The sequence below is a fragment of the Coregonus clupeaformis genome, chromosome 26 (genome assembly GCF_020615455.1).
Source record: "Coregonus clupeaformis isolate EN_2021a chromosome 26, ASM2061545v1, whole genome shotgun sequence".
NCBI lineage: Eukaryota > Metazoa > Chordata > Actinopteri > Salmoniformes > Salmonidae > Coregonus > Coregonus clupeaformis.
Window position 1 is genome coordinate 9,353,833 of NC_059217.1, and position 24,419 is coordinate 9,378,251.

At 44.0% G+C, this 24,419-nt stretch overlaps 1 pseudogene; it reads left to right on the forward strand.

The window, feature by feature from the left end:
* Positions 1-3,830: 3,830 nt before the first annotated feature.
* LOC121539859 lies at positions 3,831-23,070 on the forward strand (annotated as a pseudogene).
* Positions 23,071-24,419: the final 1,349 nt, after the last annotated feature.

The following is a 24,419-nucleotide window of genomic DNA, read 5'->3' on the forward strand; positions in this document are numbered from 1 at the left end:
ACATGGAGGGCTGTGCGGCCCTCCAAAGAAATGCCACCCCACACCATGACTGACCCACCGCCAAACCGGTCATGCTGGAGGATGTTGCAGGCAGCAGAATGTTCTCCACGGCGTCTCCAGACTCTGTCACGTCTGTCACATGTGCTCAGTGTGAACCTGCTTTCATCTGTGAAGAGCACAGGGCGCCAGTGGCGAATTTTCCAATCTTGGTGTTCTCTGGCAAATGCCAAACGTCCTGCACGGTGTTGGGCTGTAAGCACAACCCCCACCTGTGGACGTCGGGCCCTCATACCACCCTCATGGAGTCTGTTTCTGACCATTTGAGCAGACACATGCACATTTGTGGCCTGCTGGAGGTCATTTTGCAGGGCTCTGGCAGTGCTCCTCCTGCTCCTCCTTGCACAAAGGTGGAGGTAGCGGTCCTGCTGCTGGGTTGTTGCCCTCCTACGGCCTCCTCCACGTCTCCTGATGTACTGGCCTGTCTCCTGATAGCGCCTCCATGCTCTGGACACTACGCTGACAGACACAGCAAACCTTCTTGCCACAGCTCGCATTGTTGTGCCATCCTGGATGAGCTGCACTACCTGAGCCACTTGTGTGGGTTGTAGACTCCGTCTCATGCTACCACTAGAGTGAAAGCACCGCCAGCATTCAAAAGTGACCAAAACATCAGCCAGGAAGCATAGGAACTGAGAATTGGTCTGTGGTCACCACCTGCAGAACCACTTCTTTATTGGGGGTGTCTTGCTAATTGCCAATAATTTCCACCTGTTGTCTATTCCATTTGCACAACAGCATGTGAAATGTATTGTCAATCAGTGTTGCTTCCTAAGTGGACAGTTTGATTTCACAGAAGTGTGATTGACTTGGAGTTACATTGTGTTGTTTAAGTGTTTCCTTTATTTTTTTGAGCTGTGTAATAATAATAATAATAATAATAATAATAATAATAATAATAATAATAATAATAATAATAATAATAATGTATGCACTCACTAACTGTAAGTCGCTCTGGATAAGAGCGTCTGCTAAATGACAAAAATGTAAAAAATGTCAGCTTTAATTTGAGGGTATTTTCATCCACATCGGGGAAACCAGTTTAGAAATTACAGCACTTTTTGTCCCCCTATTTTAGGGGACCAAAAGCATTGGGAAAATTTACTTATGTTTATTGAAGTAGTCAAAAGTTTAGTATTTGGTGCCATATTCCTAGCACGCAATGATTACATCAAGATTGTGACTCTACAAACTTGTTGGATGCATTTGCTGTTTGTTTTGGTTGTGTTTCAGATTATTTTGTGCCCAATAGAAATTAATGGTAAATAATGTATTGTGTCATTTTGGAGTCACTTTTATTGTAATTAAGAATGGAATGTGTTTCTAAACACTTCTACATTAATGTGGATGCTACCATTATTATGCATAGTCCTGAATGAATTGTGAATAATGATGAGTGAGAAAGTTACAGATGCACAAACATTATGGATGAAAATACTCTCAAATTAAAGCTGACAGTCTGTACTTTAACCTCATAGTCATTGTATCATTTCAAATCCAAAGTGCTGGAGTACAGAGCCAAAACAACAACAATTGTGCCACTGTCCCAATACTTTTGGAGCTCACTGTATATCAGGCTTTTAAAACACAATATTGGTGCACAATTTCTACTTAAAATATCAAAGGGACGCAAAAGGGACTCATTTCATGGCTCGATATAAAGAATTTGCTTTCTTTCTACATATTCCTATCCTGTTTGACAATATATCTTCTGATTGTATGTCATTCATTTATCACAACAAGAAGCAATGGGCTCCCGAGTGGCACAGCGGTCTAAGGCACTGCATCTCAGTGTATGAGGCGTCACTACAGACCCCCTAGTTCGATTCCAAGCTGTATCACAACCGGCCGTGATTGGGAGTCCCATAGGGCGGCGCACAATTGGTCCGGGTTTGGACGGTGTAGGCCGTCATTGTAAATTAGAATTTGTTCTTAACTGACTTGCCTAGTTAAATAAAAGTAAAAAAATTAAATAAATAAATAAATGTCTTATGTCCGATAACATTGCGACTCCCTCTGCATTAACTGTCGGTTGAAGGATGAGCATCGCATGGGAGTGACGCCACCTGTCGGAAGACAATGAAGAAAATGATTCACTTATTATTAATTTGTGGGACTGAATAATATATATTTTCTCAGTTCCTGTTGCAGATCTGCTGATATACAGTGAGGGAAAAAAGTATTTGATCCCCTGCTGATTTTGTACGTTTGCCCACTGACAAATAAATGATCAGTCTATAATTTTAATGGTAGGTTTATTTGAACAGTGAGAGACAGAATAACAACAACAAAATTCCAGAAAAACGCATGTCAAAAATGTTATAAATTGATTTGCATTTTAATGAGGGAAATAAGTATTTGACCCCCTCTCAATCAGAAAGATTTCTTGCTCCCAGGTGTCTTTTATACAGGTAACGAGCTGAGATTAGGAGCACACTCTTAAAGGGAGTGCTCCTATTCTCAGCTTGTTACCTGTATAAAAGACACCTGTCCACAGAAGCAATCAATCAATCAGATTCCAAACTCTCCACCATGGCCATGACCAAAGAGCTCTCCAAGGATGTCAGGGACAAGATTGTAGACCTAGACAAGGCTGGAATGGGCTACAAGACCATCGCCAAGCAGCTTGGTGAGAAGGTGACAACAGTTGGTGCGATTATTCGCAAATGGAAGAAACACAAAAGAACTGTCAATCTCCCTCGGCCTGGGGCTCCATGCAAATCTCACCTCGTAGAGTTGCAATGATCATGAGAACGGTGAGGAATCAGCCCAGAACTACACGGGAGGATCTTGTCAATGATCTCAAGGCAGCTGGGACCATAGTCACCAAGAAAACAATTGGTAACACACTACGCCGTGAAGGACTGAAATCCTGCAGCGCCCGCAAGGTCCCCCTGCTCAAGAAAGCACATATAGAGGCCCGTCTGAAGTTTGCCAATGAACATCTGAATGATTCAGAGAAGAACTGGGTGAAAGTGTTGTGGTCAGATGAGACCAAAATCGAGCTCTTTGGCATCAACTCAACTCGCCGTGTTTGGAGGAGGAGGAATGCTGCCTATGTCCCCAAGAACACCATCCCCACCGTCAAACATGGAGGTGGAAACATTATGCTTTGGGGGTGTTTTTCTGCTAAGGGGACAGGACAACTTCACCGCATCAAAGGGACAATGGACGGGGCCATGTACCGTCAAATCTTGGGTGAGCACCTCCTTCCCTCAGCCAGGGCATTGAAAATGGGTCGTGGATGGGTATTCCAGCATGACAATGACCCAAAACACATGGCCAAGGCAACAAAGGAGTGGCTCAAGAAGAAGCACATTAAGGTCCTGGAGTGGCCTAGCCAGTCTCCAGACCTTAATCCCATAGAAAATCTGTGGAGGGAGCTGAAGGTTCGAGTTGCCAAATGTCAGCCTCGAAAACTTAATGACTTGGAGAAGATCTGCAAAGAGGAGTGGGACAAAATCCCTCCTGAGATGTGTGCAAACCTGGTGGCTAACTACAAGAAACATCTTACCTCTGTGATTGCCAACAAGGGTTTTGCCACCAAGTACTAAGTCATGTTTTGCAGAGTGGTCAAATACTTATTTCCCTCATTAAAATGCAAATCAATTTATAACATGTTTGACATGCGTTTTTATGGATTTTTTTGTTGTTATTCTGTCTCTCACTGTTCAAATAAACCTAACATTAAAATTATAGACTGATCATGTCTTTGTCAGTGGGCAAACGTACAAAATCAGCAGGGGATCAAATACTTTTTTTCCTCACTGTATGTTCCTGCTGTTGTGCTTGACTGTTTTTACCTCAGTGAAAGATCAAACGAAGAGAAGGTACGGCAGAATTCTGTCATGTACATGTCCTCTATTTGCTTGTAACTAAAAAGAAGTGCAGTCTCAGTTTTGAGAACTAGAAAAACAAAGATACTGTAGAACTAGAAAAACAAAGATAATGTAGTGTCTTGGTATTACCTCACTATAATGCGTGTTATATTCTCTTCTTGCCTAGGTCTGCACATTCCTCTGTATCCTGCTCTATCCAGGCCTTATTCTCATAGACTACGGGCATTTATTTAAAAACCAAAGCTGTCTCTTATCACTGGACTACAGATTCTGACTGACCAGCGTTAGAAACTTTATGAGCTGTAGCCCTTTCCACTCACAGCCCCTGTCATCCCATATGCAGGTTGAATTTTATATTTTTTGTCATTGATAAGCGCCTAAATTGGAACGCAGTGGCTGTACAGTAACATGCTATAAATGATGTCAGAGCTCAGGTTCTCCGCTTCACAGTTCTGTATGGGTTTTGACTGACAACCGTTATAAACTTCAGCATCACTCGCGACCAGAAGATGCCTCCCATCACTCCCTCTAATTGGGCTACTTTTGCAAATGTTTTGTTGTCTGAGTGAAGGAAATGCTGTAAATCGAGAGGAGTCTATGTGTTCTGAAAGATGAAATGTTGAGGATTATAATAAATACTGCTTTGATGTCATACAAGCAAACCACACACATTTACATTTACATTTACATTTACGTCATTTAGCAGACACTCTTATCCAGAGCGACTTACAAATTGGTGCATTCACCTTATAGCCAGTGGGATAACCACTGTTAACATTTCCATATTTGAAATTTCATGTCATTTACAGTATCAACGTTTTATGATCGCTATGATTGATCTACAGTTACAAGGATGACATGCGTTATACCCTGGGTTGTCATTAACAGAATGAGCCTGTGTTTGTCGTATTGTGAAGAAAATTAGCTGCAGAACACGCACTTGAATGCACTCATGACTCCATTCTATGCTCACCAAAATTACAATCTGTTTGTCTGATGTGCCTTTTGAAAGCCTAACACTGTAAGATTGTCAAATGATACCCACCTGACCCAGATTGCGATTTATTTAGTGTTGGTGGGGACACAGGGCTGTGTTCCAAACAAAAAACTACAAGTGTGCTTGCTTTAGTTCCTCAATGGCAAAGCTGGGAGAGCTCAAAAAAGCACCTTATAGTTGAAGGCTCTTTCATTGAGTCATAAAAGTGCATTGAAATTACTTAGAAACTGTGCACAGTTTGGAGAGGTGTGTGGCCACTTGGAGACACCAGTTAGACTTGTCACTCAAACCCTTGTAATCGTTATTTTCTTATCTTGCACCTACTCCAACATTTCAATGAATATTCTTATTATGTTTTTGAATGTATTCCGAATATTTTCAGATTTCGCTATTGACAAATGCTGTGAAAAGTACAGTAAATGTAAAATGCACATACAATCAACAGTGTAATGTTTGGATTCAGTCTTGTGTCAGGTGAACTCTTGTGTCTTCACCTTTGGTCTGATCATTTCCCCATAATCTCCAAACTGTTCTCTTTCAATTGCTGCCATGGTCATGCATATGCTTTTTATAGTTCTTCTGTTAGAAACATTTCAATTTGGCCCTATCCATATAGACCAATTTCCACAAGTGAAGGTGTTAACAGTATCATCATGTCTATATTCTTTAACCTGGCGTCAAATACAACAGTATAAGCCTGGGGCTGGCCCTATGGAGTGTGGTGGGTCTGGGTCTGGGCTGGGACATGCTAGGCTCTCTGGCCTTCATCCTGGCCCTCAACTACAAACAGATGGAGCTCTACCACTCCCTGCCCTTCTTCTGCTACTTACTGGGCAAGTGTTTCAAGCAGGGCCTGGCAGGCCGAGGGTGAGTTAGCTGACTTAGACTTACACCCCTGGCTAACGAGGTTTGTGTGTGTGGAGAGATGTTGTGTGGCAGCCAGCACAGAATATATGATTTCACTGTATAAAATCAATAAATCAAAGACTATCAGTTTACCATCCAGTTAAATCAAGTCTGACGAAAAAAAGCATCAAAGATCAGATTATTTTAATTAACTCTGAATCACAATCAGAATGATTATTTTTCAAGAAATACTCAGAATCTACGACTTCCTGTAGCCATTGGACAAAACATGGCCCCATGAAGTAGCCTACACTATGTCCACTCTCCCAAACAGAGTAGCAGAGTTACTGAGGCGAGGCAATCCGATTGGATGACTGTTACTAGTGTCCTCACATTTGTTTATCTAGTAACAATGTACCAAGGGCATCTGGTAGCAAATGGATAGCTGGATTAGATGGGTAGGGGAAGATATGTCCAGATGACACTATTACCATGCCCAAGCTCCTCAGCTATTCCTGTGTGTGCAACTTTATCACCACACAGCTACTACAGCTGACCTACTGTGAAATACTTTTAGCTGATGCATGGTTTTCACAACATACATTGACTAACTTGGGATGCGCGGACAGTCATGTACACAGCTGTTGTCATTTTGGAGTCCGCTACATCAATCTTAATTTAAGAGGAATGTGAGAGAGAACAACAGAGAGAGTTGAGATTCAGCCAGTGAATACTGTTGAAAATATGAATGATCATGTTTTACTGCTTTACAAGTGCATTTATAGCCAGTAATGGTTAAGGGCTTCTAAGTAAGCATTTCATGGTAAGGTCTTTTGGCCCCCCAAAGTTTTTTGAAAATGCAATCTATTTTCGGACAATTTGAAGTGCACAAATAATTATAATTATGTTCCGGTTCTCCGACCAAAATCGTCCCATGGCTGAATCTAGTTCCTTGTTCTAGAGTGTTATGGTGACCAAACCAGGTTCTCCATCCACAACCCAGTCTTTTGACATAAAAGATGGATGTAGGACAACATTTTCTTGCCTAGGAACCCCCACCCAGGCAAACTGGCGACCTAGGGACCCCCACCCAGTTGTGGAAAAAGTACCCAATTGTCATGCTTGAGTAAAAGTAAAGATACCTTAATAGAAAATGACTCAAGTAAAAGTGAAAGTCCCCCAGTAAAATACTAATTGAGTAAAAGTCTACACGTATTTGGTTTTAAATATACTTAAGTATCAAAAGTAAATGTAGTTGCTCAAATATAATGAAGTATCAAAAGTAAAAGGAAATGCTATGAATCATTTCAAATTCCTTATATTAAGCAAACCAGACAGCACAATATTTTTTAATTTTTAATTTTTTACAAATTGCCAGGGGCACACTTCAACACTCAGACATCATTTGCAAAAGAAGCACTTCTGTTTTTTCGAGTCTGCCAGATCAGAGGCAGTAATGATGACCGCACTTTCTCTTGGTAAGTGCGTGAATTGGACCATTTTCCTGTCCTACTAAGCATTGAAAATGTAACGAGGACTTTTGAGTGACAGAGAAAATGTATGGGAGTAAAAAGTACATATTTTCTTAAGGAATGTAGTGGAGTAAAAGTTGTAAAAAAATATGAATAATAAAGTACCCCAAAAAACTACTTCAAAGTATTTTTACTTAGTTACTTTACAACACTGTCCCCGCCCAGGCAAACTGGTGACATAGGTTACCCCCCATCATATGTTAGCAAAAAAATAAAAATGCACATCTTGTATTATCATCAGGTGAATGATAATGGAAAGGAGAAGTAATCAACATTTTAATATGAATACATTTGGTGGATAGCTTTTCATTATTTTGACCTCCCCACAGTTCTATAATTGGAAGAGGAAGTGGAAACTCTAACATAGCCTATTAGCTAGAAAGGTAATATAACTCCAAACCCATTTTTGCTAATAGCAGCCGTTTAGCTGGTTAAACAAAGGTTAGCCATGTTTTGGCAAAAATGTATGTCCAAGTCAAGAAAGCTTACCAGCAGCCAGCGGCACTTGCCACGACTAGTGTAACCCGGGTGCTTTTTCAAAGCCTATGTCAGATTACTCCAGTGTAATTAGCTTTTAAGTTGACATCATTAGAAATAATATATTCTCCTCTTTTCTACTGTAGGTATGTAATTCCATATTTTTTTGTTCTGTTGCCAGTGATATTCATAAAGACATTAAAATAAAAATTCCACAAACATTTGAGGACCCCCTGCAGTACTTCTGCTGCTCCACCCCTGTTTGAATACCCCTGATTTAGGATGTAGAGGATGCCTACCCATCGTTTAGGAGGCCGTGATCAACAGTGATAACTACGTTTTTACCTGAGGGACCACAATATCTGCCAAGTTGAAATCAGTTGGTGGTAGAAAGACGAGGGGCTCAAGGTAGTTAACACAGTGCTGCCCTCATAGACAGGAGTGGTACGCTGTGCCCCCTGTTCTTCAAAGCACAGCCTACATGCCCACACACACACAATTCCTCTGTGCTTAGCCAATTGGAAATGTATCCCATGCAGGATCATAGAAAACAGAGGAATAAAATGTTGAAAGGTCAGAGGGGGGGTCGTTGTGACTAGGTTGGGGGATACAGATAAATCTAGCTAATTTACTGCCAGGGTCATTTCAGCACATCATTGTGGGGCCATGTTTTAGCCGTGTGATGTGATCTGATGTGGTGCCAGGGTCCAATGCTATCCGTGTCAGAGTACATCCATTCGTTGTGCAAAATGTTGGCAGCCAAACCGCTGTGTCCTTGATAAGTGAACTTACACCCAGCGAGGCCACACTGGAAGAGGGGGGAGAAGGAACGAGGGAGGGAGGGAGAGGGGGGAGGAAATTAAAGACGAACGGACAATGATGGATCACACAGGGGACATTAGTGAGAGTAGCATCGCAACACTTCCGCGGCACCGTTGAAAGCGTGTCATGATCGAGGTGCTGAGGTAAAGTAACACTGTTATGGGGGGAGGAGGAGGAGGGGGGTCGGGGGTTGTAGAGGGGGCTCGCGGTTCGGCTTTTTGAAACCTGCCCTATGCCCGCCGTGTCCTGTAGACCTACCCATTCCCGGAGGTGGCACCCAAGGTGCGGTGATGTGAGAAGTAATTGAACATTCTGTGAGACTGGTCAGGGTGGCAGAATGCATGGCAGTTATTTGTTTATGAAACGATGCCAACGTAATACACAGGGTGTGAGCGACTCTATACCCCAATGGGCCGCAGTGCGAGGCGCTCCAGGGGAAGCCTGCCTGAACTAATTGTGAAATTGTGCACGTAAGCGGAAGCCGGACCAAGACAAGCGGACATGGCGAGAAGGGGTGGGAGGGTGAGAAGGGGAGGGGCGTACGTTTACCCACCAAGCAGCACTCTAGCCATCTCAGTGTTCCTGCTTCACAAAAATGGCACCAAATGCTGCAGCCTGTGAAATTCTACGTTGGCTTATACAGTGGGGGAAAAAAGTATTTAGTCAGCCACCAATTGTGCAAGTTCTCCCACTTAAAAAGATGAGAGAAGCCTGTAATTTTCATTACATTTACATTACATTTACATTTTACATTTTAGTCATTTAGCAGACGCTCTTATCCAGAGCGACTTACAGGAGCAATTAGGGTTAAGTGCCTTGCTCAAGGGCACATTTACGTAATTTAGCAGACGCTCTTATCCAGAGCGACTTACAAATTGGGATAACCACTTTCCAATTATTATTATTATTATTTATTTATTTTCGGGGGGGGGGTAGAAGGATTACTTTATCCTATCCCAGGTATTCCTTAAAGAGGTGGGGTTTCAAATGTCTCCGGAAGGTGGTGAGTGACTCCGCTGTCCTGGCGTCGTGAGGGAGCTTGTTCCACCATTGGGGTGCCAGAGCAGCGAACAGTTTTGACTGGGCTGAGCGGGAACTGTGCTTCCGCAGAGGAAGGGGAGCCAGCAGGCCAGAGGTGGATGAACGCAATGCCCTCGTTTGGGTGTAGGGACTGATCAGAGCCTGAAGGTACGGAGGTGCCGTTCCCCTCACTGCTCCATAGGCAAGCACCATGGTCTTGTAACGGATGCGAGCTTCAACTGGAAGCCAGTGGAGTGTGCGGAGGAGGGGGGTGACGTGAGAGAACTTGGGAAGGTTGAACACCAGACGGGCTGCGGCATTCTGGATGAGTTGTAGGGGTTTAATGGCACAGGCAGGGAGCCCAGCCAACAGCGAGTTGCAGTAATCCAGACGGGGAGATGACAAGTGCCTGGATTAGGACCTGTGCCACTTCCTGTGTAAGGCAGGGTCGTACTCTCCGAATGTTGTAGAGCATGAACCTGCAGGATCGGGTCACCGCCTTGATGTTAGCGGAGAACGACAGGGTGTTGTCCAGGGTCACGCCAAGGCTCTTCGCACTCTGGGAGGAGGACACAACGGAGTTGTCAACCGTGATGGCGAGATCATGGAACGGGCAGTCCTTCCCTGGGAGGAAGAGCAGCTCCGTCTTGCCAGGGTTCAGCTTGAGGTGGTGATCCGTCATCCATACTGATATGTCTGCCAGACATGCAGAGATGCGATTCGCCACCTGGTTATCAGAAGGGGGAAAGGAGAAGATTAGTTGTGTATCGTCAGCGTAGCAATGATAGGAGAGGCCATGTGAGGATATGACAGAGCCAAGTGACTTGGTGTATAGGGAGAAAAGGAGAGGGCCTAGAACTGAGCCCTGGGGGACACCAGTGGTGAGAGCACGTGGTGCGGAGACAGCTTCTCGCCACGCCACTTGGTAGGAGCGACCGGTCAGGTAGGACGCAATCCAGGAGTGAGCCGCGCCGGAGATGCCCAGCTCGGAGAGGGTGGAGAGGAGGATCTGATGGTTCACAGTATCAAAGGCAGCAGACAGGTCTAGAAGGACAAGAGCAGAGGAGAAAGAGTTAGCTTTAGCAGTGCGGAGAGCCTCCGTGACACAGAGAAGAGCAGTCTCAGTTGAATGACCAGTCCTGAAACCTGACTGGTTTTGATCAAGAAGGTCATTCTGAGAGAGATAGCAAGAGAGTTGGCTAAAGACGGCACGCTCAATAGTTTTGGAAAGAAAAGAAAGAAGGGATACTGGTCTGTAGTTGTTGACATCAGTGGGATCGAGTGTTGGTTTTTTGAGAAGGGGTGCAACTCTCGCTCTCTTGAAGACGGAAGGGACATAGTCAGCGGTCAAGGATGAGTTGATGAGCGAGGTGAGGTAGGGGAGAAGGTCACCGGAGATGGTCTGGAGAAGAGAGGAGGGGATGGGGTCAAGCGGGCAGGTTGTTGGGCGGCCTGCAGTCACTAGTCGCAAGATTTTATCTGGAGAGAGAGGGGAGAAAGAAGTCAAAGCATAGGGTAGGGCAGTGTGAGCAGGACCAGCAGTGTCATTAGACTTAACAAACAAGGATCGGATGTCGTCAACCTTCTTTTCAAAGTGGTTGACGAAGTCATCCACAGAGAGGGAGGAGGGGGGGGGGGGGGGGGGGGGAGGATTCAGCAGAGAGGAGAATGTGGCAAAGAGCTTCCTAGGGTTAGAGGCAGATGCTTGGAATTTAGAGTGGTAGAAAGTGGCCTTAGCAGCAGAAACAGATGAAGAAAATGTAGAGAGGAGGGAGTGAAAAGATGCCAGGTCGGCAGGGAGTTTAGTTTTCTTCCATTTCCGCTCAGCTGCCCGGAGCTCTGTTCTGTGAGCTCGCAATGAGTCGTCAAGCCACGGAGCTGGAGGGGAGGACCGAGCCGGCCGGGAGGATAGGGGACACAGGGAGTCAAAGGATGCAGAAAGGGAGGAGAGGAGGGTTGAGGAGGCAGAATCAGGAGATTGGAGGGAGAAGGATTGAGCAGAGGGAAGAGATGATAGGATGGAAGAGGAGAGAGTAGTGGGAGAGAGAGAGCGAAGGTTGCGGCGGCGGCGTTACCATCTGTGTAGGGGCAGAGTGAGTAGTGTTGGAGGAGAGCGAGAGAGAAAAGGATACAAAGTAGTGGTCGGAGACATGGAGGGGAGTTGCAGTGAGATTAGTAGAAGAGCAACATCTAGTAAAGATGAAGTCAAGCGTATTGCCTGCCTTGTGAGTAGGGGGGACGGTGAGAGGGTGAGGTCAAAAGAGGAGAGGAGTGGAAAGAAGGAGGCAGAGAGAAATGAGTCAAATGTAGACGTAGGGAGGTTGAAATCCCCCAAAACTGTGAAGGGTGAGCCATCCTCAGGAAAGGAACTTATCAAGGCGTCAAGCTCATTGATGAACTCTCCAAGGGAACCTGGAGGGCGATAGATGACAAGGATATTAAGCTTAAATGGGCTAGTGACTGTGACAGCGTGGAATTCAAATGAGGAGATAGACAGATGGGTTAGGGGGAAAATTGAGAATGACCACTTGGGAGAGATGAGGATTCCTGTGCCACCACCCTCTGACCAGATGCTCTCGGGGTATGCGAGAACACATGGTCAGACGAGGAGAGAGCAGTAGGAGTAGCAGTGTTTTCAGTGGTAATCCATGTTTCCGTCAGCGCCAGGAAGTCGAGGGACTGGAGGGTAGGATAGGCTGGGATGAAGTCAGCCTTGTTGGCAGCAGAACGGCAGTTCCAGAGGCTGCCTGAGACCTGGAACTCCAGGTGTTTGGTGCGTGCAGGGACCACCAGGTTAGAGAGGCAGCAGCCACGCGGTGTGAGGCGTTTGTGTAGCCTGTGCGGAGAGGAGAGAACAGGGATAGGCAGAGGCATAGTTGACAGGCTGTAGCAGATGGCTACAATAATGCAGAGGAGATCGGAATGAAATGAACTAAACATCTGGGAAAGGAGAGAGCAAGGCCTCCCTCACCAAAAAATATAACTCTCCACACTTCCACCTCAGAAACTATAATTGTTTCACTGAACCACCCGAATAAAACTCTCCCAACTTCCACTTTAGAAATTAGAATTGTTGTAAACTACAGCGGTTCAATGTTTCAAGGACTAGACTCAACTTACTTTATTCAGCTAGCTAACTATGACGCCATAGCTAACTAGCATGCTAGCATCCAATAACACACAGTTTAGCACCAATACTTGGTTACAACAAACTACCAATAGTGTGTTAACACACTAAACAGATAATTCATGTCCGTGTCTAGTTCTTTCATAACGCAGCAATGATTAAACGTTGGCTAGCTAGCACAAAGATATTGTATTTAGCTACCACAGTACAACCAGCTGGTAGTGTTGGCTAGCTAGCAATGGCTGCTGTGTTGACTTTGTTTGAAAAACGGCGTCGCTGCGAACGAATGTAGCTGGCTAAAATGATATTGTATTTAGTTGCTACCATTGCTAATAGCTACTAGCCAGCTAGTCCAGGAGGTGAGTTAGCTAGCTAGCTTCGTGCTACACCCGGCATCGCCGAATACAAAAGTAACCTACAATAACTACATACAACAACTACCCACAACAGCCCACGATGCCTACCTATAATACCTAATAATATACAGCCCACGATGCCTACCTATAATACCTAACTACAATCTAAATACATAGTTTAAGCCTTACTCGACAAAGCCCAAGCTATGTATAAAGCCAAACTTACCCAACGCCAGCTAACTGGGTGGCAGACTGCAATCAGTAGCTGTAATTAAGTACAGCAGCTACCAACCACCTAACGTTAATGCCTCGGATAATGAGGTTAGAAAAACAGCTGAATGGTAGGCAGCTAGCTGGCTCAATTACAGGTACTCTTAAGCGTGAAATAACATTGGAAACAACTAACCACAGTTGCTAAAAGTTACCAGTAGCTACCCGCTAGCTAGCTAGCTTTGTTGGTCCAAGTAGTAGGTTAGCTAGCACTCGTGCTTCGCCGGGGTCCGCCGAATACAATAATTACCTACAATAATTACCTACAATAACCTACAATAACCTACAATAACTACCTAAGTAAACTACCTATAATACCTGACTACAATACCTACCTACAATCTAAATACATGGTTTAAGCTTTACTCAACATCATATAAGAAGCCAAGCTTACCTCCTGCTAGAGAAAACACAACCTCTCCCGACCACCGCGTTTCTGTAACAATGCCATAAATAAGCCATAAATGTTTTGGTTGAACAAAAATTCGACACTTCATACAAAAACTCCTTGCTTGGTGGGTGAAAAAACGTCACCTGCTGGAAGAAGGCAGATTTTCCGCAAAGTTGGTCCTCTCTCTTCCTCTCTTCATCATAGGTACACGTCAACTATGACAGACAAAATGAGAAAAAAAAATCCAGAAAATCACATTGTAGGATTTTTAATGAATATATTTGCAAATGATGGTGGAAAATAAGTATTTGGTCAATAACAAAAGTTTCTCAATACTTTGTTATATACCCTTTGTTGGCAATGACACAGGTCAAACGTTTTCTGTAAGTCTTCACAAGGTTTTCACACACTGTTGCTGGGATTTTGGCCCATTCCTCCATGCAGATCTCCTCTAGAGCAGTGATGTTTTGGGGCTGTCGCTGGGCAACACGGACTTTCAACTCCCTCCAAAGATGTTCTATGGGGTTGAGATCTGGAGACTGGCTAGGCCACTCCAGGACCTTGAAATGCTTCTTACGAAGCCACTCCTTTGTTGCCCGGGCGGTGTGTTTGGGATCATTGTCATGCTGAAAGACCTAGGCACGTTTCATATTCAATGCCCTTGCTGATGGAAGGAGGTTTTCACTCAAAATCTCATGATACATGGCCCCATTCATTCTTTCCTTTACACGGAACAGTCGTCCTGGTCCCTTTGCAGAAAAACAGCCCCAAAGCATGATGTTTCCACCCCCATGCTTCACAGTAGGTATGGTGTTCTTTGGATGCAACTCAGCATTCTTTGTCCTCCAAACACGACGAGTTGAGTTTTTACCAAAAAGTTATATTTTGGTTTCATCTGACCATATGACATTGTCCCAATCCTCTTCTGGATCATCCAAATGCACTCTAGCAAACTTCAGATGGGCCTGGACATGTACTGGCTTAAGCAGGGGGACACATCTGGCACTGCAGGATTTGAGTCCCTGGTGGCGTAGTGTGTTACTGATGGTAGGCTTTGTTAATTTGGTCCCAGCTCTCTGCAGGTCATTCACTAGGTCCCCCCGTGTGGTTCTGGGATTTTTGCTCACCGTTCTTGTGATCATTTTGACCCCACAGGGTGAGATCTTGCGTGGAGCCCCAGATCGAGGGAGATTATCAGTGGTCTTGTATGTCTTCCATTTTCTAATAATTGCTCCCACAGTTGATTTCTTCAAACCAAGCTGCTTACCTATTGCAGATTCAGTCTTCCCAGCCTGGTGCAGGTCTACAATTTTGTTTCTGGTGTCCTTTGACAGCTCTTTGGTCTTGGCCATAGTGGAGTTTGGAGTGTGACTGTTTGAGGTTGTGGACAGGTGTCTTTTATACTGATAACAAGTTCAAAAAGGTGCCATTAATACAGGTAACGAGTGGAGGACAGAGGAGCCTCTTAAAGAAGAAGTTACAGGTCTGTGAGAGCCAGAAATCTTGCTTGTTTGTAGGTGACCAAATACTTATTTTCCACCATAATTTGCAAATAAATTCATAAAAAATCATACAATGTGATTTTCTGGATATTTTTTTCTCAATTTGTCTGTCATAGTTGACGTGTACCTATGATGAAAATTACAGGCCTCTCTCATCTTTTTAAGTGGGAGAACTTGCACAATTGGTGGCTGACTAAATACTTTTTTTCCCCACTGTATGTCTTCCATTTCCTAATAATTGCTCCCACAGTTGATTTCTTCAAACCAAGCTGCTTACCTATTGCAGATGCAGTCTTCCCAGCCTGGTGCAGGTCTACAATTTTGTTTCTGGTGTCCTTTGACAGCTCTTTGGTCTTGGCCATAGTGGAGTTTGGAGTGTGACTGTTTGAGGTTGTGGACAGGTGTCTTTTATACTGATAACAAGTTCAAACAGGTGCCATTAATACAGGTAATGAGTGGAGGACAGAGGAGCCTCTTAAAGAAGAAGTTACAGGTCTGTGAGAGCCAGAAATCTTGCTTGTTTGTAGGTGACCAAATACTTATTTTCCACCATAATTTGCAAATAAATTCATTAAAAATCCTACAATGTGATTTTCTGGATTCTTTTTTCTCAATTTGTCTGTCATAGTTGACGTGTACCCATGATGAAAATGACAGGCCTCTCTCATCTTTTTAAGTGGGAGAACTTGCACAATTGGTGGCTGACTAAATACTTTTTTCCCCCACTGTAGGTGAGGAGCGCCACCAACGGCACTAACCCACATTTGCTGCCGATGCGGCTGAACCGAATGGTTCATGTGTTGACCTCAGCCCAGGCAGCGTTGGGTGACATTCCAGTAGGGTACTTATTTGGGTGTTCTAGGAGAGATGAGGCCTAGATGTCGGCAGGACAGCCTGCCTGTAACCTCCACACACACAGCTGTGCTCTGAGCAGCTGTGGCAAGGCCCAGAGGACCTCGTAGAAATTCACACTATAGAAGGGACCACACTATTACAAGACATGGTTAGAGTCCAGTGTTTCCCAACCCTGGTCCTGGAGTACCCCCAACAGTACACATTTTTGTTGTAGCACTCGACAAACACACCTCATTCAACTCATCGAGGGCTTGATGATTAGATGACAAGTTGAATCAGGTGTGCTTGCACAGGGTTACAGTAAACATTTGTACTGTTGGGGGTACTCGAGGACCAGGTTTGGGAAACACTGGGTTAGACTGATCTATGCATTGCATTTCTACATTGTGTCATATCACAGAAACAGCCTTAATATCTGATCCCAGAACAACTTCTAAGGCACTTAAATCACATTAATCACAATGGTCATAACTCCATCTGCCTTAGGTGGGTGTGGTGGGTGGACACTGTGACACTACAGTGGTCTTCTATGGGGTGGTCTGAATGTGAATGTGCCGAAGTATGCGGAAGTTGTTGTAATGTGATTATCTTTGAACATTTAACCCTATGTCCCCAAGTGTACAAATAAGTGCATCGCTTCTAGTGCTATAAATGCACTGTGGAATGCACAGAAGGGATTTTTATTGCACTTTCAGTTGGGAAATGTTTACTTAGAGCAATGCCACTTGTTTGCCTTCTGCTTTTTAAAGCAGCGTACTGTAATACTATATATGTGGGTTTCAAAATTTGAAACCCTTGGCTTGTAATGAGTTTTGTAACTAATTTTATTGATTCACATCAATTATAAACACTTAATAATAAAAAAAAGTATATTAGTTCTGCATCATTATAGGAAGTGAGCTATTTTCTTATTTAAAGATGTGTGTGTGTTGACAGGATAAAGTGGCCAACACATGGTGCAGCTTGAACGTCCTGTTAAAGATTAAGACCATCCTGTCCACTGAGACCCAGCTCTACCTCAGGTAATCCCCCTCTTCATCAGCTCTACCTCAGGTAATCCCCCTCTTCATCAGCTCTACCTCAGGTAATCCCCCTCTTCATCAGCTCTACCTCAGGTAATCCCCCTCTTCATCAGCTCTACCTCAGGTAATCCCCCTCTTCATCTCTTTATCTCTTTCTATCACTCCATCTCATTCGTTTTCTTTCTGTCTCTCCTCTCTCTCGCTCTCTGAGAAGCCTCACATTAGAGACACTGTTTTATAGCAGAGTGAAATTAAGATTATCCCTTGTAATAATATGTGAGAGCAGCTTCTGAATACTGAGCACTATCAGCTGCTATGGGCTTTTATGGGCACTCTGACAACTATTGGAAATCTGCTGATGAGATTTCAGATTTGGAATGCCAAAATAAACCATTTGAACCATTTCTGTTTGGGACAAAGCAAAGATAGCTAACTTTTCTGTGGTGCCATGAAATGTTATGCCAGTCAAAGCTTATTCTCCCCTAAGGTCCTTATGAATGAGGAGAGGCTGTAGTCAGTCATAGAACCCTTCTCTTGTCGTCATGGTGGTGCGTGCTTGAATAACCTGTTGGGCTATATTTAGTGGTGCTGTGTGCACTCTGAACAGGGTGGACACGTTTCTGCCAGACTGTTAAGACCAGGGATTAACTGGGAATTCTCTGACTGCAGCGTATTTAAAACAAATGAAAACACTAGATATTGTTGGTCATGGGTGAATATTATAATAACTGTATGTTTTGAGGGGAGGAGGGGTATACCAGGCCATAGAAAGATGTATCACTGGTCACCTTATCGTTACAGTTGATGTGAACTACTGTGTTGACTATTTATGTATGTGGAATACCACGAAATAGTTCTCAACAACCCCAAAAAATGATCTGTGAACTGTACCCTAAATCACCCTGACCCTCCAGCCCACTGCCATAGCCCACCCATCCATTACCCCTCTAAGCACTCCTCTTGCCCCATGTTGGGGGTCCTGTTGCCCCTTCTCCCCAGGGGCCCTTTAGGCCTTCATGGGGCCCATGACACAGCTGCCCTCACACCTCTTACTCATGCGCTGCCCTACCTTACCCTATCCCTACCCCTTCAGCCGGAGTGGAGGTACCCCTCTGGTCCACTCCCCTCTCACCCTCCCTTCCTGTGTCTATCCCCAGTAAGTGACAATTGAAGGGTTAAACTAATGCTTTGGGTGCCCTAAGCGGGCCAGTATTTGATACAGTTCCCACATAGCTGGGGTCTTATGGGTGGACCGTGCTGGGGTTAAAACGAGCCAGCAGCCGCACAGTTCGGTTTCACCATGAGGTTTAGGTTTCTGGGCTGGGCCATTCACTATTTGGTCAGATTTACCATAGCATTGTTTCTATGAATGATGATAGATTACTTCATTCTTCTCTGTTTTGTTTTCAGTTTGGCCGCCACTCTCCTGGCTACTGTCCTGGCTTTCCTACCTTCGTTTTCTGATGTTTGATTACAGAGAATGATGATGTAATGCTAACCTGTGTAAACTGTCATTTTAGGTCAATTCCTCTCTGGCATTCTTCTCCTTCTCCTTCCAAGTTCACGAAAAATCTATCCTCCTGCCTGCCTGATGAATAGAGGGGAGGAGTAGGGGTGTGTGTGCACGCATGCACGCATGTGTGTGTGTGCCTTCCTGCCTGCATGCGGTTCCTAATCATATACCTCACCAACCGCAGTGCAGTATATAAAAAGCAACAGGCAGCTGTAAGCGCTAGGCTATCCAGGTTTTGCTGCACAGTGGGATTTGGTTACAGATTTTGTGATCTATTAATCTAGATCAGGCAGATTGTTGCATTATTTATTGATTGAGTTATATCTCCCACCTGTCTGTCCCCGAATCAATCAGTAATGCATGTCCAGGGCTTAGGGAGGAACGCCGGGATGTGGAGCAGAGGAGGGCGTTGTTTGTGGTCGATCAATTATTGGGGCTATAGGAATGAGTGTAACTGGATACGCAAAGAGTACTACTGAAATTATACAATCAGGGAGTGATGGGTTTCGTCCGAAATGGCACCCTAATCCCTATATAGTGCACTACTTTTGACCAAGGCCCATAGGGTGTTTATTGTTCAATAAAGTGTGTATAATTTAGGGGTGTTTAACCCTTTCTCCTCTAATACTTTCTGTCTGCCTCTAGGCCAGTCTGCCTGCTACTGAATGACCTCCCTCTGCCAGCCATCTGGTTTCTACAGGCCTCTATGTTCAGGTGAGAAGCTACTGTAGGGGAACCACTGATGGAGAAACTATACTGGCCAATAATAGCAGACCAACAGACCAGGTTAAAGGTCATAGGAGAGACTGTTCAAAAAGCAGAAGTACAATCATGTACATTAAATGTAAATCCTAAAAATTAGCTGTTAGAAAACTCCTCAAAAAGAATAGGATGCTTTGTCAGATGAATGTTTGTGTTGATATTCTAAGAGTCAAGTAAAGATAGAAATGGAGTCAGTATGAGGGGAGAGGAAGTGAAGCTGACTAACTTTCACCAGCTGTCGTTAAATTCTTCCGGCAGTACTAATTGTTGTACGTGTGGTTTAGTATAGGGATATCCGTGGATTACACTGCATAGCCAGCATACCTCTCCTCTAAGCATGTCTTGTATACGGACAGCAAGTCATTCTGTATGTCTCCTCTAGTACAGTCTAACTGACAGGGCCTGCATTGTGCATCTCCACTCCACCCATTGTTGAAGACATACATCTTTTGTTTGGGTAAATTGAAGACATAATTGCATAATTTAGTCAAATGGTTTCTTAAGCACAGTTATTGTAAGAGCGTCTGAATGCACTGGGTTTGTTGAATTGGCGAAGTATGTATTTAAAAAAAATGTAATGGGTATTTATTTTGCCATTGAATAGATGGGGTTTTGTTGGATTTAAGTGGGCCCTACTACGGCTGTCTGAATTGTAAACACATGTCTTTATGTGGCGTGGAAAGAGTTTATTGGATGGAGATATGTGTTTCTGAGAGACTGCATTGTTCTTGTACTCTCCCTCTCTCTTCCCCCCTGCAGTATGCTGCCATTGTTCCTGAAGGATGGTCTGTTGGTGCCGTACGTGGTCACCTCCCTGGCCTTCCTGTTCGTCAGCATATACCTGCTTTCCGCCCTGGAGCATTGCTCAGATGATGATCTGCGTCTGAGGCCCTACCACCACCCTATCTGCACGCCCAGCATGGACCTCAGAAGGGTCACCAAGTGGAAAGTAAGTGTGACCTAGTGGTTCACGTTGCACGTTTCACGTTACACTACCCCTATGCCTGTCTGTGATACAAGAAAATACAACAGTATTCATTCATCCATTCATAGCAAAATATTTATCAGATTGCAAAGCAAAAACAGATAGCGTTCTTTACCAGGCAGATAGTTGCAATGTTGTCTGTTTTAGTAGTGGGTAGGGCAGGGGTTGCCCAATCTTTTCTTTACCTTACATAAGTTACTTCAGATAAGTAAAAAATGTCCACAGCCACCTGGTAGGAAGATGAGGTTTTTGTCACAGGAATTTCAAAGTAATTTCAGAAGGTTGTTGTCACTAACCACGTTTCCATCCACAGTTTTTATGCAAGTAAAGTCATACCGTATAAAAAAAATCACAGCAGCTGTGATGGAAACAGGAAGTTTGGTGAGATCTTTTTGTGTCGGTAAAATAAATAATGTGCGAAATGGCGGTGGAAACGCCTTTATGCACAAATATTAATTATGATAACCATCATATCGAAGGAAACTTGGAGTCACGCGATGATATGGTGTGTAGTCCTCCCTCTACGACTTGGGAAAGCATGCAGTTTATTAGGCTACTAAAGAAAATGTTACGATGAACTTGATGCTCCTTTCCAATAAATATCATGGATCTTATTCTGGTGACATGATGATCGATGCTTGACTACCTTTGACAAATAATCTCATCATGTAGACTAGCCTACCCACACTGTATCTGCTAGCTGTTGGCTAGAGCGCACGTGCCAAGACCTGAGTAGGCACATTTGCCATTTAACTCAACAGTTTTTTTGACAAAACTATTGGTACAGTGGAAACACATTGAACTTTACATTTTTATTCGGTACATGAAAAATTCAGTGAAAAAGTACATGTTGTCTGCACTATATTATCACGCACGGATTTTTATCCACAACTAATTTGGTTGGTGGAAACACCACTGGTGGGAAAATTCACATATTTTCTTTATGCAGATTTTTGAATATTCGCATGAAAATCTGTCACCAATTAGATGGAAAACTAGCTACAGTAATTTCATAACCTGAATTGCATCAGCGTGAGAAGATACATATCTCTCCAACTGTATAAATAAATATAATGTGCCACTGTACTGTAAGCTGTGTAAGCTGCCTGGGATGAAAGCCACTGCCAGGCCCCAAGTATTATTTATCACTTATTTAAGATACAGTTGTCTGAAGTGGCTTCCTGGCCCTGCTCAGCTGTGCTGCTGCACCCTCCCCTCCCTTAGCGACAGACGGGGATTGCATCCTAAATGGTACCCTATTCCCTATATAGTACACTACTTTTGACCAGGCCCCATAGGGCTCTGGTAAAAAGTAGTGCACTGTATAGGGAATAGGATGGGCCCTGGTCAAAAGTAGTGTACTATATAGGGAATAGGGTGCCATTTGGGATTGGGACGTAGCCATGGACACCGCTACTGGACGGCGCAGTGCGGTGTGGGAGATCATGAGAAGGAAGAGGTGTCTTTTTATAGAGTCATTAACACAGGTTTGCCTAGATATATTTATTTACCCAAGAGGCATAAATAAGGAGGCCCAGCATTGGGGCTAGGGTTTAATGGGGTGGGTCTCATACGGAGGCGTTTACGCCACCTACCCTCACTGATCCCTAGGTCCACAGGTCCCAAATAGACATGTTCATGTTGATCCTGCTACCAACACTCTGTTTGCAACATAAATGTCAGTTGTGATGAGGGAGGGTCCTGTGATGGGGGATCGTCATGCAATGTCTCTTCATTTTATTTGTGATTTTTATCTTAACTACGTTGCATAGTTATTATGACTAGGGCCAATTCCATTTCAAGACCAGGAACTTGAGGCCTAAATTCAATCAGATTAAGCATTAAACGGCGATAGCCGAGACCCCCATGGCTGATGTTTTGATAGTGTCGGAGCTGTCAAATCTGTGAGCAGTTGCTCTTGTGATCTGTCACGAAGACATACCCGTCCCACTCTCGTTAGAGTCAGAACGAGAAAGTGTAGGCTATATAGAAATAATGACTCTCAAATTGAAAGTCATTAAATGAAATGAGGAAATCTATCAGCTTAATTGAGTTGTAGATTACATCTCACATTCCAGTGTTCGAACTGGAATGGAGATTTCTCTTAATGCTACTTACTCCGTGCAGCCAATGGCAATGTCCGCTTTAAGTATAATGCCGGGAGCTGCTTGTAGATTTGACCGCTCTAACGCAGTTCCACCTCCGACACCGCCAAAACAACCACTATGCGGGTGTCGGCTAGCATGGATCTGATAGAATCTAACCCTTAATTAATCTAAAATGTACAATGTAAAATGTAATTAGGACATTATCAATTTGAATTGCATGTCAAACTCAGTTTCTGATTTGACTGGAATTTAAATCCAAATGAGCCCAACACTGGGCTATGAGTGGGCCTTGGCTTAGCTGTGATGGCTTAACTCCCTTAGAAAAAGAAAAACCTGAAAAGTCTCTCTCCATCTCTCTCTCCTCTCTCAATCTCTCCTGCAGTTCTACATCTCCATCGTGGCCATGGCTGGTTTGAGCTTTACGAGCATGGCGCTGACCCCTCCGTCCAGGCTGCCTGATGATTTGTTTACCCTCCTGGTGTCAGTGTTCTCCTTCCACCATTTCCTGCGCCTCCTCCTCTACTTCAACAATGTCCAGATTGCCGAGCCGCCTCCACCTGGGAGTAAGAATCAGAAGAAAACTAACTGAGTAGTCGCCACCTGGCAGAAAGAAAACTTACTGAAAAACAAACTATGCACAGTGCCTCAGTCACTGACCACCAAGGACCAATAGGACTCATGGAGAAACGCTACTAGTCTAGGGCCAATCATTTACAATCTTTATTCTAGAGAGATAACCCTCCTGTCAACATGAATGGTTGGTGTTTTGTCAATGCCTAATTATGTACATCAAACTTAAAACAAGTCTTTATATTTTTTTACTTGACTGTTTTTCAATATTTCCAAATGTTTGTTCCATCATTACAATTATTTTTTACAAATTGTATTTTTCTTGACAATTTAAATCACCTCTGATATGAATTCTCGAAGAACCTTGATTTTACAGCCGTATTGTCAGCACGTAGATTAGATCCGTCCGAAGCAGTTTCAAATAACCTCCTCATAAAGTGTCCATCTTCTCCAAGTTTTCAGCTAACTAAATCACTGGCGGTAATAGTGTTGCACTGTGTCGTAGCCAGACAATAATTAGCCAAACCATGTCTTTCAACCATTTAATTTAGCTTCATAAAAGATTCATTACAACAGCTAGATACAAAGAGAGTCCACACAGCACACAAAGGGCTATGCATTTAAACACAAAAAGCAGTGACAGGTCAGACAGGCCCTAAAACATGGATGATGGAAGATGACATATCAGAACATAATGTCATAAAGTCGAAATACCACAGAAAAACGGTACAAGCAATCTTTTACCCCCATTGCCTGTGAGTTAATGACAGGCATAAAAAAAATCCATTACAACGATAAATGTTATCGGGTCACTGAGGGCGGGCTGCTATGCTGTGTATCTGCAGCCGCTGGCCCTGCAGCCAATAACACTAGAGATGGGAAGGGCGAGACATCCAGAGGCCTGTGCCTTTAGAATTACTACTGTGGAAGGACTGGGAGGAAGGGGACAACAGATGAAGATATGGAGTTAAAAGAAACATGTACAAACGTCTATAGCCAGTACCAAAACACTGTCATTTTCATAAATGCATACTAGGCCTATTGTATTTATGATTAGAAATTACATTCAGAAATGTTGATAAATGAATAGATTCATGCACCACGTTCAAAGCATTGCCATAGTGTTGCCTGAGTGGCCTGTGTCATGATGGGTGGTGGGCTGGAGACGGGGGGTGAGAGCGAAGGAGAGTGGGACCCCTCGAGGAGGAAAGGGTTGGTGGGCTCGAGGTCTGAGGTGATGTGGAGTAGCGGGAGAGGTGGTGGGTGGCCGGGGGTGTAGGATCGCCAAAGGGCCCCTTCTCCCACCTCCGGAGGGCCAGTATGAAAACATTAGTTTTGTTTAACGGCGTGCTCACTTTGTCCTTCACA